Source organism: Dipodomys merriami, unplaced genomic scaffold (genome assembly GCF_024711535.1).
Source record: "Dipodomys merriami isolate MVZ:Mamm:240054 unplaced genomic scaffold, mDipMer1.0.p SCAF_813, whole genome shotgun sequence".
NCBI lineage: Eukaryota > Metazoa > Chordata > Mammalia > Rodentia > Heteromyidae > Dipodomys > Dipodomys merriami.
The window spans coordinates 292,193-311,910 of NW_027206417.1; the positions used below are offsets into that span (position 1 = coordinate 292,193).

The 19,718-nt window shown below is 40.9% G+C and overlaps 1 long non-coding RNA gene across 7 annotated transcripts in view; it reads right to left on the reverse strand.

Moving 5' to 3' along the window:
* Window positions 1-1,869: 1,869 nt before the first annotated feature.
* The window catches only part of LOC138819746 (uncharacterized), a 46,334-nt gene continuing 28,485 nt past the window's right edge, over window positions 1,870-19,718 (reverse strand). For 5 of the 7 annotated variants that reach the window (XR_011369596.1, XR_011369599.1, XR_011369602.1 and 2 more), the window contains one exon: window positions 2,695-3,944. This is a non-coding gene — a long non-coding RNA (uncharacterized lncRNA). Of the gene's footprint in view, window positions 1,986-2,694; window positions 3,945-5,542; window positions 5,713-19,718 lie in introns of those variants that run through there. The other 2 variants (XR_011369601.1, XR_011369600.1) reach the window with 2 other exon arrangements.

Sequence of the window (19,718 nt, forward strand, 5' to 3'; positions counted from 1 at the left end):
GTCCTCAGATCTCAGCCTCCTGAGTAGGTAGGATTACAGGCATGAGCCAGGTGCCTGACTTAAAAATGAGATATTTTCACATGCAATTCACATGTGTTTCTAGCTCCTCTGGGACACCAGATTTTTTGATAACATTGGTCTTTTTTTGCCAGTCCTGGGGCTTGAACTTAGGACACTGTCCCTGAGCTTCTTTTGATCAAAGCTAGCATGCTACCACTTGAGCCATGGCACCACTTCCGGCTTTTCTATTTATGTGGTACTGAGGAATTGAACCCAGGACTTCATGCATGATAGGCAAGCACTCTATCATTAAGTCACATTTCAAGCCAATATTGATCCTTATACGTCTTCAGTAGTATACTATGAGAAATTGGTTTGTGTGTGTGTGTGTTTGTGCATGCATGCATGTGTGTGCATATGTGTGCGTACATATGAATGAGTATACACCTTGCTTTGCACTTGCCCAGAGCTCTCTAGTTCCAGACCTCTTGACCTGTCTAGCCATTTTAATACTTGATGGCCCAATCATTTATGACACCTGATCCAGGCAATCATTTAACCTTAGAAGTAAGTACATGAGGCCCAGATAAGGTGTGTGACATTATCAGAGTCACACAGCCTCCACCACAGACAGAGTAGGCATTGTTTACATAATATGAAGTGGCCCTGTGGCTCAAGTGGTAGAGTGCCAACTTTGAGCAAAAGAAACAAAAAAGCCAAGAGCAAGTGCAAGATCCTGAGTTCAAATCCTAGTACTGACACAAAAGACAAGGCTTTCTCTGCATCTCTATGTTATGGCATCTCATTTCCCTCAGAGATGATCGTTGTTAAGATTCCTGAGTGCTTACTTCAACATTTTATTTGGATGAATCTAATAAATTCTTTCTCCCCCAGTATTTTAACACAACAGTAATTAGGCCACTCATGGTGTGTGCAGACCTCTTCAATTTTTGCTTAACATTTTTGCTTTCATTTCAGCACACAGGACTCTTTCATTTATCTCTTTTTTTGGCCGGTTGTGGGGCTTGAACTCTGGGCCTGAACACTGTCCCTCAGCATTTCAGCTAAAGCCAAGTGCTCTACCACTTGAGGCACAGTGCCACTTCTGGTTTTCTGGTGGTTTATGGAAGATATGCCAGCCTAGGCTGGCTCTGAACTGTGACCCTCAGATCTCAGCTTCCTGAGTAGCTAGGATTACAGGTGTGAGGCACTGGCACCTGGCTTTATTTATCTTTGATGGTTGCTTATGACAGATGAACGTAGGCTATTAGTCAGGACCAACAAAGTTAATCCACTAAGAAGCACAGACAAGAAACTTCTTAGACTTTGTGGATCCTAGGATCTCTGGACCTACTCTTCTTCCTTCCTCTTCTTTTGAACACTGCTTTAACAATGCAAGGATTATCACTAGCTCACACCAACAGTCTGATGGGGCTACTACCTCTGGTCTCGAATCACAGCTCATTTACTCAGGCCTAAGGTAGAAAAAACAAAATGTAACCACCAGACACTTTGGGGACACATTTCAAGCAAAATCGTGACCAGTCTTGCCTCAACCTTTGCATCTATGAGTAATAGAAGAAATCATGTGGAGACAGTGATTCACAGACTCCGGGCTATTCAGTGGGTACAGCAGAGCTGCTGGAAGCTCTTCAGTCATTCCTTCAGAGAGCTCTGTCCATTGTGATGAAGATTTGTCCCCTGCTAGAGGCTTACCTGGAACTTGTCTTGGAATACAAAATTGGAAAGACTCACCATTTTCTCAATTTGAGAGGGAGGCTCAGAGCATAGCCGCACCCCTCCCCCCAATGCTGCTTTATCACTTTCCTCCTTTTTTTTTTTTTGGTACCACTTCTGTTGTTCACAGTCTTTGGTGATAGCCCTGCTACCCACACTTTTAGGGCCAGTGAGTGGATCCATGTGGAATGGAGGGGAAAGGAGTTGTTTCATCACTTTGGAGGCTTCTGGCTACCATGAACAGAACCCTGTGGCACAAATGAATTTAAATAAACAACATCAGATATATACCACGTGCAGGTACAGAAGGAAGGATGTGTCAAGATAAGACGCAGAGAGTAGCTGGGTGGGGATGCATCATGGTTTATTTTGGCATATCTATTCAACATATTAAGTCCATCTTTGGGAATAAGATGGGTGGCCTTGCTCTAGGAGACATCGTCTGCTGTTGCTTCACAGAGACAGGAAACTTCTCCCCTCCTCCCTTACACCCTTGACATGCATTCCCTCATTGGCCAGAACTGCATCACCTGGCCAATTCCTGAGCCAATCATTGATAAGAGGAATTTAGAAAACAAGCCCTGGCTGAGAAAAATTCTCTGGGGTTGAACAGATAGCTGTTTGGGCTGCCACTGCCCTTTTTAAAAATTCACTGTGTATTTTTGTTTGTCAAGCAGATCACATCTGGGACACTGGCAGAGAGGAAAGTGGGTAGAACTTTTCTTCTTCAGGGGAGAGATAGGGAGAGTTCTTTCTCTGCAAATCCCTTATCTGAGCAAACCTAGGTCCTGGGAATGAATGGACTCGGAGGAAGGCATTAGAGTGACAGGGAGGAAGAGGAAGAGGTGAAGCTTCAGAGTGAAGCCCGCCTCCTACTTCCTTCTCCATCTTTCTTTACTTTTTCTTCTTCTAAAGTTTCTGTTCTCTGCAGAGACCCAAGCATCCAGAATAGAAGCTCCCAATAGATTTATCTACTCATTTATCCTTCTCTGGGAACAATTGCTTTGTTAGCAGTGAAAAGATTTTTTCACCCAATCTTTGTTTTCACCCTTGTGGGCTTTCTGCTTATTATTGGTTGTTTTTTTTTTTTTTTTTTTTTTTTTGTTTTCTTGCTTTTCCTTTTTGTACCAGTCCTGGACACTGTCTCTGAATTATTTTTTGCTCAAGGCTGGCACTCTACCACTTGAGTCACAGCTCCAATTCTGGTGGTTTCTTTTGTTAAATTTTTTGGGGGGGGTCCTGTCATGGGGCCTGAACTCTGGGCCTGGGTGCTGTCCCTCAGCTCTTCAGCTCAAGGCTAGCGCTCTACCACTTGAGCCACAGTGCCACTTTCTGGCTTTTTTTCTTTTTGCTTATGTTGTGCTTAGGAATTGAACCCAGAGCCTCAGGCATGCAAGGCAAGCGCTCTACCACTGAACCACCTTCCCAGCCCTGGTGGTTTCTTTTGGTAGTTAATTAAAAAGAAGAGTCTCACAGGCTTTCCTACCCAAGCTGGCTTTGAACTGCGATCCTTAGATCTCAGCCTCCTGAGTAGTTAGGATGACAGCGGTGAGCCACAGGCTCCTGGCTCTGCTGATTATATTTTAAGCTTAAAATTGAAAAGCTTCTCTTTGAAATCTTCGCTTATGTGTCAAATGTCACTGGAGAGTTGGAACCAATTTACCATGTGTTTATATCATTTCATTCTTTCCCTAATGCATTAATTCATTCATAATCCTGTAATATCATAAGCACAAGTCCAATGCTGGCCCTTCTTTCTTGCCATAGGGGGGATTTGGGCATGCCCTTTGAGGCCAGACTCCCAGGAGAGTCAAAGGAAGAAATACCAAGGACTGAGGCAAGTACTGAGAAATATAGTCCCCAAATTCCTTCCATGGAATTTTGCTCCAGAATCCATGCTGCCTGAATCCTGGAATAGGTCACCTGCCTAATCTTGTTTCACAGACAAAGTTGGCACAAGTCAGCTGATGCTTTCTGTTGATCTATCCTCCACATCGTCAGGAAGGAGACCACATAATTACATGACCAGAAGATCATGTGACCGTGTGACCACACGTCTCTTTCGCTGCTCCAAAGATGGCAGACACGTGGGATGGGGAACCACATTGGTTTCTGCATCAGGCTGACTCATTCCTTCTGTCTCTACTCCTTTCCAGCATCACAAATCTTGAGATAATGTTTGCCTGTTCTTCAGTTTTCTGGTCTACCTAATGGGAACAAAGATAACGTTTACCTCACAGGGTGATTGCAAAGATAACTCATGGGAAGTCTCTGGTCTAGGCCCTGCCTCTAACAGTGCTCGATACACTGTATTCTTTTTCCTATCTGAAAGTGTATTTTGGTCCCAAACAGTACTATTTTCATAAGCAGAGAAGCATGATCATATGCTGTTGCTGTTTAGAAGGAGGTCATCAGCAAAAGGTTGTTGCTCAGACTGGATCTCTCTCCTGCTTGGGGGCTCGAGTTGTTTGGTCACCCCATGCCTGTCGCTCCCTCAACATGTTAGAATTGAGCTGCATGTCTCACTTTGAACTATGATAATTGCCAGTAAACACTGGGCATAAACTGCATTGGAAATGATTCTTGAAGAGTTTAGCGGGACAGAAAATACACAAATGCAGAACATAGGCAACTAGACTAAGAGCCTTGACCATTGCCAAATGTAGAGTAGCAAAGAGATCAAGGAGAAAACTCCATGATTATTTCATCCACATGAGTCTCTCTGCCTTCGTTTGTGTGTGTGTGTGTGTGTGTGTGTGTGTGTGTGTGTGTGTGTGTGTGTGTGTGTGTGTTTAAAAGAGACAATATTATGATGATATTATATTGTGCTATAGATCCCCCAGATTGGTACCCACAGACGGTTTTGCTTGACCCACAGAAGATTTTAGACTTTCAAATTAGTTTGTCAGGTCTGGTGCCTGTGGCTCACACATGTCATCCCAGATACTCAAGAGGCTGAGATCTGAGGATCAAGGTTCAAAGCCAGCCTGAGCAGACCAACTGGAGAGGCTCTTATCTCCAATTAATCAGCAAAAAAGACAGAGGAAGAGGTGTGGTTCAAGTTGGTAGAGCACCAATCTTGAATTTTTTAAAAAGCTAAATCAGAGCATGAAACCCTGAGTTCAAGTTTCAGTGCCCACTACCACACACAAATTAGTTTTCAACATTTAAAGAATAGATGGTTTCATTCTGCATCTGGAGGAATAGATAGCTGGAGTTGAAAATTGCTACCATTAAAAAATGTCATTCTAGCTGGGAGCTGGTGGCTCACATCTGTAATCCTAGCTACTCAGGGGGCTGAGATCTGAGGATCTCGGTTCAAAGCAAGCCGGGGCAGGAAAGTCTGTGAGACTCCTATCTCCAATAAACCACCCGAAAACCGGAAGTAGCGCTGTAGCTCAAGTGGTAGAGCGCTAGCCTTGAGCTGAAGAGCTGAGGGACAGCGCCCAGGCCCAGAGTTCAAGCCCCATGACTGACAAAAAAAGAAAAAAACATCCTTGTTATTATAAAATAAATGATGCACAGAGGGGTTACAGTTCCATAAGTCAAGTCATGAGGACAATTCTTCTTAGCCAGTGGTCACCCCTTCCCATGCTCTCTTGCAGTGTTTCCTCAACTCCCATCTCCACCAGTAAGTTGGATAGTTCATTTAAAAGTGTCCATTGAGTACTGTTACAGCATTGGTTCACCCTTTGTCCCTCCATTTCTATGCCTCCAACTTCCCACCATTTGAAAGGCCAGAAAGGTGATTGGGGGGGCAGGGGAAAGGGGGCGCTACATTTCCTGGAACTTCATCTCCACTCACCCATATGGATCAGTGGAGTTTGCTGCCTGTATCCCTGAGCAGATCATCTGCTTAGCATGATCCAGATTCTTCTGAGGGTTCTAACTACAGCAAGGCTTGCTCCATTCTTCCAGCCAAAAGGGGAAATAAAGGCAGATTGATATTTTCCTGTCTGTCTGACATTTCACCCCCTGTCCCAGAAAGAATGTGTATCATTAACTTTATTGATCATAACAGCCATTATTTAGTAGAATTTAGGATGATTTCAGCACCTTCTCTCAATGGCTTCTTTTGAATTGTAGGCATTAACTTCTCCCACTTGGTAGAAGAGGAGACAGAAGTTCAAAGAAGCTAAGGAATTTACCGGGCCAACCTCTGATGCAGATTGACTGACAAAACACAACCCCCTGCCCTGGAACATTAAGTAAATATGATAAACTGTACTTCTCCTTTTCTGTTCTTTATCATATCTAAACTGCTACAGGCAAAAGAAATAATAATCCTTGGAGAAGTATAAGATGTTATAGTTGTCTAAAATGGTTCTCATATGGGGCTGGGAAGGTGGCTCAGTGGTAGAGTGCTTGCCTGCATGCATGAGGCCCTGTGTTCTATTCCTCAGCACCACATAAGCAAAAAGAAAAAAATCTGGAAGTGGTGCTGTGGCTCAAGTGGTAGAGCGCTAACCTTGAGCTGAAGAGCTGAGGGACAGCGCCCCGGCCTAGAGTTCAGGCCCAACGACCAGACCCAAAATTTTAAAAAATGGTTCTCATACAACAAAAAGAGATGACTATAAGGTCAACAATGAAATTAAAACAATCCTTTGAAAGACTCATATTACTTAAAGAATAACCTAGATAATCATGTATTTACTACTGAAATTAAGTTTTGAATGTATAAAAATGGCACTGAAGCAATAGAGAATGGCCCTAGTTCTCTCTAACCAAATAGACTTAGGGTCCCATATGCAGTTCCCCCAAGAAATAGACAATAACGAATAAACAAACATGCAGAGAATCACAGGAATTTGCACACACAAAGATGGAAAATCTCAAAGTCCACCCCCTGACCCCTCATGGCAGTGCTGTTAAGCATTGAAAGGGGCCCACTGCTTGTGTCTTCAGGAACACCAGCCAATCTCAAAAGGCAGACACAGAAAACTCCCATAGCACTGGACACAGACCAGGCAGAGACCAAGACCAGAGACCAGGCACAGCAACACCCAGTCAGAGACAGCTCCCACTGCCCCACTGCTCAGCCCACAATTGATATGAAGGAACATAGTGGCCTACCAACCTGAAATCTGCAACAATAGATACAGAAATCTGCCACAGCACTGACAGTCAGCCAAAACCAGTTCTAGGATCAGTAAGTATCAGGCTGGAGCCACTCGCCCCACACAGGAGACCAGTACTGCAGCACTGGTTAGTGACCCACAGAGGTTGATCTGGACCTCTCTCCCTGCTAAGAAGGAACAGCACACTTGAAGCACACAAAGAGGCCTGAGCCCTTCCATATTCCCACCACCCCAACTGCTGGCTTCCAGTGGAAGGCTACAGGAACTCCAACTAGACAGGTGCTAGGACCCTGTATCCCCCATAGCACTGGCTATCCAGAGAAAGGTCAGTGTGAGAACCAACGTTCACTCACCCACAGGGACATGCCCCCTCATCCCAGAGTAGTCCAAATCTCGGCCCTCCCTAACAGACAAGACAGGCACTGGTAGAGGGCTCTCCTGTCAGAAAACACAAACATGTGTGCTAACCAGCCACCTGTAGAGCATTTCCACCAGGAACAGCCAAGTGAATGCATGCACCATCCCTATACAGGAGTGCAAGCTGCCTAGGTGCCAAACCCTGACGAGAACTGCAGGCCCATTAAACATTTGCAGGTCAAATCACAGGTACATGCTGTCCACCAACAGAGCACACCCTTGTTGGTAGCTGCAGCACTGAACCCTGCCAGGACCCACTGGTCCCTGTCTGGAACTGCAAAAAGAGTAAATGTATGAGCAACAGGCAGAGCACATGTAAACACATACAAGATGCACCAGACCAACTGCTGGTCACTTGTTGGAAGAGAACCAACCCAGGGCCAAGGCACAAAAAAAGCCCTGTGCACAGTGAGGACCCCAATCCTTCTGAAGCCAATGCCTAACCCAGACTCCTGAAGCTAACTTCAGTCCCCGCTGCAGACCAGACCAAGCTCCTTTCAGTTATCCCAGGGCTGATTATGCACACAGGTGCTAGCCAGCTTGGGGACCCTGCTTCAGTTACCCTACCCAGTGTAAACCAGCCCAGGCAAAGTGAAGGCTGTTGGTACCTGACAGGCAAAAATTGGGCCAACAGACAAAGATTAGACTACAGCACCGACAATCCCTGAACCCAAATGCATATACCAAAAGGAAAGATTACAAGAGTCATGGACAGTAAAGAAAACAAACCAAATCCAAAAGCCAGCAGCAATCCAGGAAAGAACTACAGTAACAAGGAAGAAGAAATGGAGGACAAAGGAACCAGTAAAGAAATGATGGCCAAATTGGCCAATGAAATAAAAGGGAAGATGGAAAAGCAATTTCAAGAACACAAAAAGAAATATCAAAGAACTTCCAACACTTCAAAAAAGATACAGACAAAAATAGACACAGTATATACCTCATTAAAAGATAGAATTAACAATGAGACCTGATATAGGAACCATAAGTTGTCAATTTCCACAATGCAAACCATAATGGAAGCTATAGGTAACATAATAAGTGAGATGGAAAATAGAATATCAGGAGTTGAGGATAAAACAGAGAATCTGGAACAGCAATTAATAGGTATGGAAAAAAGAACTCAAAAATTACCAAAAGGAAATCCAAGAATTGGCAGAAAAAGCCAAGAACTCAAATCAACATATAAATTGGGATAGGTGAGATGGAAAAATTTCAAAAGAGTTATGGAACACCTATTCAATAAGATCATTACAGAAAATTTCCCCAGTCTTAAGAGAGAAAATCTCACCTGCATAACAGAAGCATATAGAACACCTAGTAGACACGATCCTAGAACACTTCTATACATATCATAGTAAAACCATTAGACCTGAGTAGCAAGGAACTGATTTTAAATGCCACAAAATCAAAGAAGGAATTACATTACAATGGAAAAATCAAAATCGCTGAGGACCTTTCCACATAAACCCTCAATGCAAAGAGCCTGATAATGTAGTTTCCAACAACTGCCTACTCAAATTGGTGTACCCAGAGAAGCTATCGAAATGAAAACCTTTCATGACAAAAATTAAAGAAATTCATGAACACTAAACCCACACTGCAAAAAATAATAAAAGAAGAATACAATCTGAAGAAAACAATTAAGATCAGGGAATCATATCAGACAGAAATCACTAGAAGATCAATTTAGTAAGCGCAGGGAAAGGAAAGAAGCAACAAGAAAACAAGAAAATGGCAGATAACATAACACATCTCTCTCTAATAATCCTAAACATTAACACACTCAAATTCTCCAATCAAAAGAAAAAGAACTACAGACTGGCTCAGAAAAGAAGATCCATGGGGGAGTTAGGGGGTGAGGGGAGATGGGAAGGAATGGGAAGGGATGGGAAGGGGAAACAAAGGAGGAGGCAACAATACTTGATAATAAATGTACTCATTACTTTGCCCATGTAATTGTAACCCCTCTGTACAGTATTTTCACAATATAAATAAATAAATAGCAAAAAAAAGAAAGAAAACAAGATCTATTAATTTATTGTCTCCAAGAGACCCATCTCACAGCCAAAGTAAAAACAAACTCCAAGTCATGTTATTGAAAAGATCTTCCACCCAAATGTACCCTGTAAGAAGGCAGTAGTCACCATATGGATATCTGATAAAAAACAGACTTCTCATTAAAATCAGTACAAAAAGACAATGTAGGTCCCTACATATTAATAAAGGGAATGATCCATAAAGAGAAAATCATAGTGGTCAATGTCTGTGCACCAAACAATAGCGCATCTAAATGTGTTAAACAAAAACTCTTGGATTTACAGAACAAGAAAGACCCAAACAAAATAATAGTGGGAAAGTTTCACACTCCATTCTCACCAAAGGACAGGTCAATCAAACAAAACAAGCCAAGAAGCCTCTGAACTAAATGACACCATAACCTCTTCTCAGTAGCTTGTGGAACATTCTCCAAAATAGATAATTTTATAGTTCACATAAAGAACCTAAACAAATAAAGAGAATTGACATAATCCCTTGCATCCTATTAGACCATAGTGGAATTAAACTAGTTTGTAAGAACAAAGCATACTGTAGAAATTAGTCAAATACAGGGAGGCTGAACAGCACACTACTGAGTAACACCTGGGTCACAGAAGAAATTAGAAAGTTCTTCCAATTCAATGAAAATGGAAACACATCACAACAGCACCTCTGGGATACGGCAATAACAGTGCTGAAGGGAAAGACCTAAGCATAAAGAAAACAGAAGCAGCTCAAGTAAATAATCTCATGATATAATTAAAATTGCTAGAAAAGGAAGAAAAAAGTTAAATCTAAAGCTACATGGAGAGAGATGTTAAAAAAGGTTATGGCAGAAATCGAGATAGAAATTTTTTAAATATACCTGAAATTAATACAACAAAAAGCTTCTTCTTTAAAAAGTGATTAAATTGACAGACCACTTGTGAGGTTACCAAAAATGAAGAAGAAGGAGGAGGAGAAGGAGGAGGAGGAGGAGGAGGAGGAGGAGGAGGAGGAGGAGGAGGAGAAGGAGGAGGAGGAGGAGGAGGAGGAGGAGGAGGAGGTGGAGGAGGAGGAGGAGGAGGAGGAGGAGGAGGAGGAGGAGGAGGAGGAGGAGGAGGAGGAGGAGGAGGAGGAGGAGGAGGGGAGACAAACCAACAAGATCTGGGATGCCACATGAAAAATTACAAAGTAGGCTTCATCCCACAGATGCAAGATACATACACAAGATATATACATACATACCTACATGCCACATATGCAAATCCATAAATGCAATTCAGCACATCAACAGAGCCAAGATCAAGAACCACATGATCATCTCAACCGATGTACAAACAGCCTTTGACAAAATCCATCCACTCCTATTCAAAGAATATAAGGCACTTATATTCAAAGAACAGAAGGAAAATTCTTTAAAGCAACAAAAGTAACATATCATAGACCAACAGCCAAAAGAATACTACATGGGGAAAAACTAGAACCATTTTCCCTAAAATCAGAAACAATGCATAGATGCCCACTTTCTCCATTCTGCTTCAATATGGTTACAGGATCCTTAGCCAGAGAAGTAAGGCAAGAAAAGCACATTCAAGGGATCCACATAAGGACAGAAGAAATGAAACTATCCTTATTTGCAGATGACATGCTGTTATATCTGAAGGACCCCAAATACTCCACTCCCAAACTCATAATAGACCACTTCAGCAAAGTAGCAGAATACAAAATTAATCCACAAAAATGAGCAACCTTTGTGTATGCCAACAATGTTCAAGCAGAAAGGGAAATCATGAAAACAACACAATTTGCAATAGCCTCAAATATATATATAGGAATTAACCTAACCAAAGATGTAAAAGATCTATTTAGTAAAAACTATATACATCTAAAAAAGAAATCAGACACTAGGAAAGTGAAAGACCTCTCATGTTCTTGGAGAGGTACAATCAATATTGTGAAAAAGGCTATACTGCCAAGCACCAGTAGCTCACACTTGTAATCCTAGCTACTCAGGAGGCTGAGATCTGAGGATCACAGTTCAAAGCCAGCTCAGGCAGGACCAAGGCCCCGAGTTCAAGCCCCATGACCAACCAAAAAAAAAATGAAAAAAAAATGGCCCAATAATATAAACATTAAATGAAATCCCCACCAAAATCCCAATGGTGTTCTTTACTGAAATAGAGAAAACAAATAAAAAAATTCATGTGGAACAACAAAAGACCTAAAATAGGCAAAGAAATTCAAGTTCTACAAGGAGCCATGATAATAAAAACAGCTTGGTATTAGTACCAAAATAGAACCAAAGACCAATGAGATTAGAAGACCTAGAAGTAACACCACATACTTTCAGTTATCTGATATTCAACAATGGATCCAAATACATACAGTAGGGAAAACATAGCCTCTTCAACTATTGGTGCTGGAAAAACCAGGAAGCCACATGCATGTTTGTCAACATGCACTAACATCAATTCAAAATGGATTAAAGACCTCAACCTCAGACTCAAAACTCTGAAACTACTGTAAGACAGTGTAGGAGAGACTTTAGAACTTATAGGCTCAGGCAGGAATTTCCTAAATCAAATCCCAGGGGAACTACAGATTGGAGAAAGACTCGACAAATGAAAAGACATAGGTACTAAACAAGGAAGACAGCCAATCAATTGGGAAAAATCACTACCAGCAATACATCAGACAAGGCCTAATATTCCATATAAACAGGGAACTCAAGAAACTAAGCCCCTCCCAAGTCTAATAAACCAATCACTAAATGGGCAATGGACCTCAAAGGAGGTTTCTTAGAATACAAGGTAAAAATGGCAAAGAAACTGTCATCCCTGGCCATAAAGGAGATTTAAATCAAAACAGTCCTGAGATACCATCTCACCCCAGTTAGACTGGCCAATATTCTGAATTCAGACAAAAACAAATGCTGGCGGGGATGTGGAGAAAAAGGAACCTATTGCACTACTGGAGGGTGTAAACTAATACAACCACTCTGGAAAGCAGTCTGGAGGTTCCTCAAAAAACTAAACATAGACCTTCCCAAAATCCAGCCATACCACTCCTAGGCATTTATTCTGAGCATCATGAACCAGAATATGAACAGGATACCTGCACATCCAAGTTCATTGCTGCAATATTCACAACCTCCCACAAGAAGCACTCAGATGTCCCACAACAGATGAATGGATACAAAAAATGTGGTACCTATAGCCAATGGAATTTTAAACAGCCATTACAAAGGATAAAATAATGGCATTTGTAGGGGAATGGATGTAACTAGAACAAATCATGTTGAGCAAGGTAAGCCAAGATTATGGAGACAAAAGGTGCATGAGCTGGGCGTCAGTGGCTCACGCCTGTAATCCTAGCTACTCAGGAGGATCACAGTTCAAAGCCAGCCCGGGCAGGAAAGACTGTGAGACTCCTATCTCCAATAAACCACTAGAAAAATGGAAGTGGCGCTGTAGCTCAAGTGGTAGAGCACTCGCCTTGAGCTGAAGAGCTGAGGGACAGCGACCAAGCCCAAAGTTCAAGCCTCATGACCAACAACAACAACAAAAAAGGTGCATGTTCTCTCTGATATGCAGATGTTAGATTTAAAGCACAACAAGATATGATCAAGTATACAGGGTTCTAGACACAGATATATAGTGAGACCAAAAGAGGATAGCCTTAGGAGAAAAGCACCAAAATGTAATACACAAGCAGCTCTTCATATATATATATATATATATATATATATATATATATATATATATATATATATATATATATATATATATATATATATATATATAAAAATCATAGACATATATATAAAATCATACACATATTGAAAAGAACTCCAAAGAAAACAAAGAACTTTTTCTTAATTTGTCTTATCATTTTTAGATTACTCTATTTTTTTACCTCATATATGGTGTATTCACATGCATATGTGAAAAAAGGTGGGGACAGAGCACAGAATCAGTGGAAGACAAGTAAATATAGATAGCAGTGGGGCTCATCAACTGCATTGGACATTGATGTAAGTGAACCAAGCAACTCGTGGAGGAGATGGAATGAAAGGAAAGAGAGAATGAGGGAACAGATGATACTAAGGAAAAGGAAAGAAATGTACTTATCACCTGACATATGTAAATGTAACCTCATTGTATATCACATCTAAAACATCAATAAAGTAATTTTTTAAAGCTATGTATAATGGGGAATGGTAATACTCAACACTGTGGAGGCAGAAGCAAGGGGACTGCAAGTTCAAAGCCATCTCTACAGTAAAATTTTTTGTCTCAAAAAAACAAAAAAAGGATATGGATGTTACAGGTCTTGATAGACCATGTGAGGTTCTGGGTTAGATCTCTAGCACAAAACAAAACAAAACAACAACAACAAGAACTACTCTTTGTATAATTAATTTACAGTGATAATTACTGAAAGAAATGGCCTATATAGGGCTGGGAAGGTGGCTCAGTGGTAGAGCGCTTGCCTTGCATGCATGAGGCCCTGGGTTCGATTCCTCAGCACCACATAAGCAAAAAGAAAAAAAACACGGAAGTGGCACTGTGGCTCAAGTGGTAGAGTGCTAGCCTTGAGCTGAAGAGCTGAGGGACAGCGCCCAGGCCCAGAGTTCAGGCCCCACGACTGGACCCAAAAATAAATTAATTAATTAAAATGCCAAAAAATATTAAAAAAAAAAGAAATGGCCTATATAAATAAAAACCAAGAAAGAAACCAACTAAAATGGTGCACAATAGAATCTGGCAGGGGGGAAAACTACAAAGGAAACATCACATCTGCAAAATCTAGTTTCAAGAAACATTAGTATGTATAAAAATCTTCAATATATAATTAATTTTTTTTAAAAAGTTTTTAATTCCTCCTGAAACCTCTAGACCAATTTTTTTTTTCACTGAAGAAAAATGTCAGGTGATTTTGACACAGTAAATAATTTTACAATAAATGATGTCCTAGGAGTTGGCACTTGTAGTTTTAAAACGTGGCTTGGGAAAATTGGGAGGGAGCAGAGGAAGGGCTGATATTGTCCAAAAGAAATGGACTCATTAATTGCCTTATGAAATTGTAACCATTCTGTACATCAACTATATAATTATAAAAATATTTTTAAATATGCCAAGTTAAAAAAAAAAAAACCTCAGAAGAGTTCCGGGAAGATGGCGGAGGAGAAGCTGGAATCTGAACAAGCTCTCGCATAGAAAGTAGTTTTAGAGTTCCAGTAAACAGTCCTAAGCCAGAGAATCACACCAAGTGTGCCATCACAGGACAGAGAGTTAGACAAGAGAGGGGAAGCCAAGGAAACGCATCAGTTGCCGCTCCAGCGGCGGCGGGGTCGCGGCGGCAACCACCGGCGTGGAGTCATACCTGAGACACAGAGAGCCGGAGATGAAGGAGCCAGACGCAGCGGACGAGCGGATTCTACTCAACACCAACAAGAACCGACAAGAAGCAAACATCTTCATCCTGCTGTTTGCAGACCAGAGACGACCCAGGATCCAAGACTCGGCGTGAGTACAAGCCCGAAGTCCTCACTCCTCAGGGAGCAGAGGAGGGAAGGCCACCCCTCCCCCCCCCCAGCACCGGTGATCTCCATCTTGGATACCGACAAAGCTCGGAGGAGCTTCTAGCTCCAGCTCAGGCCTTGGAATAAAATGAGTCATTTAGCAGGTCACAAGAACTTAACGGCGAAGTGACCTGCCAGACTCAGCTCCATCCAGGGAAAAGTCACCCAGCTCAGGCGCCAGCCATCGGAGTGCCTTGCCTCACTGGGTAACCAGAGCCAGAGGCTGCCCCTCCCTCTAGCAGCCACCACAATCAATTGAAAAACAGAAACCCTGAGAATGGCTCCAGGCTGGGCACTGTGAGCTTTATCACAAAATAGCCCCAGGGAAAAGCTACTGTTTGTTGAAAGGCCTCAACTCTACCCAGAACCTAGCCTCATCACCACATCCCCCTCTTTTGTGACTCTCAAAGCAGACCACCCTCCCAGAAAACTAACCTGGGAGGGGGAATCTCAAAATCTTGGGTAAAGCAGAGCATTTTTCTGCCTCTTCCAACCAACTGACTTAAGAAACCAATCAAGCCATAGTTCCTCAAGCTGACCAGAGACTCCAACAAGAGACTGGTGGCAGACAAAAGGGAGATACAGGATTCTTCCCACTCCTCCCCCCCCCAAAAAAAAATCAAAAGACTTTTTTTTTCTTTTTCTTTTTTTCTTCTTCTTCTTCTTCTTTTCTTTTTTTTGGCTTGTTTTTTGTTTTTTGTTACCTTATATATATATATATATATATATATATATATATATATATATATATATATATATATATATATATATATATATATATATATATATAATTTTTTTCCCTTCTAAAACTTTTATTAATCTTTAATTTTTGCCTCTTCTGAAAAAATAATTGTTTTCCAGTAACTTTTTTTTTCTCATCTTATAATTTTTATTTTAGGAATACGTGAATAAGAGTTTTCCTTTCTTTTCTTGTCTTCTTTCTCTTTTTCTTTCTTTCTTAATTATCTTTTTCTTTTTTATCTAGGTCTACTGAACTTCTGATCTTTTCTTCTCCCTTTCCCATCCTTCAAGCTTTTCACATCTCCTCTATGTCCCTCCGCTTCTCTGAACATATTCACATTCCTCTCTAAATAGACGGTCTTTTAAGCTCTATAATAACATTAATTTTTACGTTTCTATTCTTTTTCTGGTCTCTCTTTATTCCCCTTTCCGTCTCTTCTTTTTCTCTCTCTCTCTACTTGCATTCTACCCAACCCATTTCCTGCACTGTGATTAGGACATAGTTAACTCTCCCTGTGCCTCCCCACACCAATCTATTCCTATTTTTTACCCACATCTCTCCCTAATCCTAATAATTTCTGGTTTTCCAAATTCTTTTCTGCGGTTCGAAGTCCTTTAACATATAGTCGTTTGATGTTGAATAGATGTATCTGTTGAACTAGATTGTATCTGTAGACTATTGACTGTACAAATGCAAACTTTGGTTGATGGTTGCCTTAAGATATTGTTCTAGCACAAAACTGGTGCAATCTTTATCTCAAATGGGCCGAGTAAGCCGGAAAAACACAAGAAAAATGGCAAATTCGGGTATCTCAATTCCCAACCTGGATAATCAGGGATTAGAACAGATAAAGAATAATCCAGAGGAGAGTTCCCAAATAGCTCTACAAACACTAATAGCAAACATGATAAATGAGAAGTTTGACAATGTACAAAGGACTCTGTATGAGTGTGATAGGGAGAGAGAGGAGGCATCCCAGAAGTTTATACAGGAATATCATAAGCGTGAGGAAGCTTCTCAAAAACTGATACAGGATTTGCGTGAACAACTTGAGAATACTCAAAGAGAAAGGGAGGAATGGCGTGAGCAGGCAGAGAACACTCAAAGAGAACTGCAGGAATCCCACAGAAGGGAGGAAACTAATCAAAGAGTAATTCACGAATTAAGAGACCAGGTAGAGAATACACAAAGATCACTAAAGGCATTCATGGAATCCATTAACAAAGAGCTGAAGGAAGTCAGGGAGACCACAAAGGGAATGCTGAATGGAACCCAACAGAAGGAATGGGAGTCCAAAGAAAATAACCAATCAACTAAGTGATTTGAGAACAAACACTGAACACCAAATTAAGGAAGTAAAGAAATTCATACAAGACCTAAAACAGAGCTTCAACAAAGAACTTGAAGCCATCAAAGCTGACCAATTAGAAGGAAAAGAAATAAAAAACAAAGTAGAGAGTCTTGATAGCAGGTTAGACCATGCAGAAGATCGAATCTCAGGGATTGAAGACAGCCTAGATATTATAGAGAAAGAACATACAACCATCCAAGACAAGTCCAAGAAATATGATAGGTCTATCCAACACCTGGAAGACACCATCAGAAGGCCCAATCTAAGGATAATGGGTGTAGAGGAGCACCTAGAAACAGAAGTTAATGGTCTAGGAAATTTGTTTAACAGGATCCTAGCAGAGAACTTCCCAAACATACAAAAAGATAGGCCTATTCAGATAGAAGAAGCTTTTAGAACCCCAAATAGACCAGACCAGAATAGGACATCCCACCGTCACATTATAATCCACACAGGATCAACCCAGACCAAGGAAAAGATCCTTAAAGCTGTCAAGGAGAAAAGGTTAATCACCTATAAAGGGAAACCAATTAGAATCACCTCAGATTTCTCAGCAGAGACAATCAAAGCAAGAAGAGCCTGGAATGACGTGTGCCATGCCCTAAAAACAAACAACTATCAACCAAGAATGCTGTGCCCAGCTAAACTCTCCTTCATAACTGAAGGCCAAATAAAAACCTTCCATAGCAAAGAAAAATTGAAACAATACATCTCCACCAAACCAGTCCTGCAAAAGATTCTTAAAGATGTCCTACACATAGAAAACGAACAAGAACGCAACAAAGGCCAAGAAACTGCACCCAAACTGAGAATCCAAGAACCTTAGGAAGAACCCAGTTTTCACAGCCCCCAAGAAGGTGGATAACATGGCAGGAACTCCCAAATACCTCTCAGTCCTATCTCTTAACCTTAACGGACTGAACTCTCCAATTAAGCGACATAGACTGTCTAGTTGGATTAAAAAACAAGACCCTTCTATCTGCTGCCTGCAGGAGTCACATCTCGCCTGTAAAAACAAACATATTTTCAAGGTTAAAGGCTGGAACAAAATCTACCAAGCAAACGGCCCTCATAAACAGGCGGGAGTTGCAATCCTAATATCAGATAAAATAGACTTCAAATTAAAATTCGTGAGAAGAGATAAAGAAGGTCGCTACATACTAATTAAAGGATCTCTCCTTAAGGAGGATATTACAATTCTAAATATCTATTCGCCAAACAATGGAGCACCCAAATTTATCAAAGAAACACTACTTTCCCTCAAATCCCATATAGATCCAAAGACATTAATTGTTGGGGATTTTAACACACCACTCTCCCCACTAGATAGATCAACTTGGCAAAAACTCAACAGAGAAACCGCAGATCTAAACAGCTGCATAGATCAACTAGACTTAACAGACATTTACCGAACATTTCACCCAGCAGCAACAGAATACACGTTCTTCTCAGCAGCACATGGAACGTTTTCTAAAATAGACCACATTTTAGGCTACAAAGCAAACTTGTCTAAATTCAGAAACATTGAAGTTATACCTTGCATTCTCTCTGACCACAAGGGAATAAAATTAGAACTCAACACCAAAAGTCACCAAAGAAAGCCCAGTATCACATGGATGCTGAACAACACCCTGCTGAATCATGAGTGGGTCATGGAAGAGATTAGAAAGGAAATTCAAATGTTCATGCTATTCAACAAAAATGAACACACAAATTACCAGCTCCTCTGGGACACAGCAAAGGCAGTACTCAGAGGCAAGTTTATAGCTCTGAGCTCCTACATCAACAAATTGGAGAGATCGGAAACTAACAATTTAATGACACATCTAAACCTCCTTGAAAAAGAGCAGCAAGATAAACCCCAATCCAGTAGATGGAAAGAAATAATCAAAATTAAATCAGAATTAAATGAATTAGAATCCAAAAAATCTATAGAAAGAATCAACAAAACAAAGAGTTGGTTCTTCGAAAAACTTAACAAAATTGACAGACCCTTAGCAAACCTTATCAGAAAAAGGAGAGAACACACCCAAATTAATAAACTCAGAGATGAGAATGGAAACATCACCACGGAAACAACCAAGATTCAGAACATTATAAGGGAATACTTCTCAAAACTTTATGCTAATAAGTTTGAGAACTTGACAGAAATGGACCTTTTCCTAGCAAATATTGACATGCCAAAACTAAACCAAGATGAGTTAAACCAGCTTAACAGGCCCATATCAAGCATTGAAATAGAAACAGCAATAAGAGACCTCCCAGCTAAGAAAAGTCCAGGACCAGATGGTTTTACAGCGGAGTTTTACAAGGCCTTCAAAGCAGAGCTCACACCAATACTCCTCCAACTCTTCAATGAAATTGAAAGAGAAAGCTCACTACCGAACACATTCTATGAAGCCATCATAACCCTCATGCCAAAACCAGGCAGGGACTCATCAAAGAAAGAGAACTATAGACCCATTTCTTTGATGAACATTGATGCAAAACTTCTCAACAAAATTTTGGCCAATCGACTTCAACAATTCATCCAAAAAATCATACACCATGATCAAACAGGATTCATTTCAGGGATGCAAAGCTGGTTCAATATACGCAAATCAATTAATATTATTCATCACATCAACAGGAGCAAGAATAAGAACCACATGGTTATCTCAATAGATGCAGAAAAAGCATTTGACAAGATCCAACACCCCTTTATGATGAAGGTTCTGGAAAAATTAGGAATCCATGGAACATTCCTCAATACAATAAAGGCTGTATATGACAAACCTACAGCCAGCA